Below are 1,160 nucleotides of genomic sequence, written 5' to 3'. Positions count from 1 at the left end.
GTCTTCACATGGCCTTCTCCTTCGGACTTGTGTTCTTTTATAAGGACAATTGTCATTGGATTTAGGGACCACTGGGATAATCTAGGATAATCTTATCTCAAGGTCCTTAATTATATCCGCAAAGACCCTTTTTCCAAATAAGGCCATGCCCGCAGATTCTGGGTTTTACAATGTGGTCATATCTTTTGGGAGGCCCCAATTCAACTCACTATACCAAGTATGTTATGGACCTTCAAGTCTTTACCAAACTTCGATTGCTTGAAAATAGACAATTAATATTCACTTTCACCCTTTGATGCCGATAAAAATTAAGAATCTGGTTAAAGCATGTCCTAAGCCAACTACACACATGTAAGCAACTTCAAAAGCACATTTTCCTAAGTACACTTTTTATATTTGATTATCTATACCCAATGGGAAAAGTCTAGTTTTCACGCCATCTGCCTGGGTACAGTGACTGCATTTCTAGAAACAAAAATCTATAAATACCCTTGCACAGACATCAGTATAGAATATTTGGTGAAACGGGAACCAGCAGTTAGCATGATGGCTATGTTGCTGGATTCCCATGTAGTCGACTGCGGTTCGCGTCCCAGACCTGGTGGCTTAAAACTTACGCCGGGCACGTGTGCGTGCGTGCCCAAGATCCCGAGAGGAGAATGGAGGAGAAGGGACTGCGGCGTGACCATCCCCCCTGGGGGGGTGATTTCTCGCTTTCTGTCTCTCTGTCTCTCTCTGTCTGGTGAGCGCACGCGCCCTATAGCGAAAATCTCTCCAAATAATAATAATAATAATAATAATAATAATAATCCATCTGTAAAATGACATAGTATCTATCTCGTGGGCTTGTTAGGAGGATTAAATAGGTGAGCATCTGTAAAGCATTTGAAACAATGCCTCACTGATTGTAAGGCCTATATACCTGTTTATTAAAATTCTGTTTAAAATGTCTAATTAAATCACACTGAACACTCAAGAGAGAGATTTACAAACACATTTGAAGTATGCATATCAATTAAAATTTTGGGTCAGGAGTAACAGAGAGGTAGACACTTTTTTGAGTAAGAATAGACTACCTGGGAAGGCTTAAACAATGGTTCGGGGATGGAGGGCAGCAGGGCAGCAGAGCATGGGAGGGGGCTGCATGGAGCATTGCTGGA

Source organism: Tupaia chinensis, unplaced genomic scaffold (genome assembly GCF_000334495.1).
Source record: "Tupaia chinensis unplaced genomic scaffold, TupChi_1.0 Scaffold000065_2, whole genome shotgun sequence".
Taxonomy (NCBI): domain Eukaryota; kingdom Metazoa; phylum Chordata; class Mammalia; order Scandentia; family Tupaiidae; genus Tupaia; species Tupaia belangeri.
The sequence above is the reverse complement of the archived record's forward strand: the minus strand, read 5'-3'. Positions refer to the sequence as shown.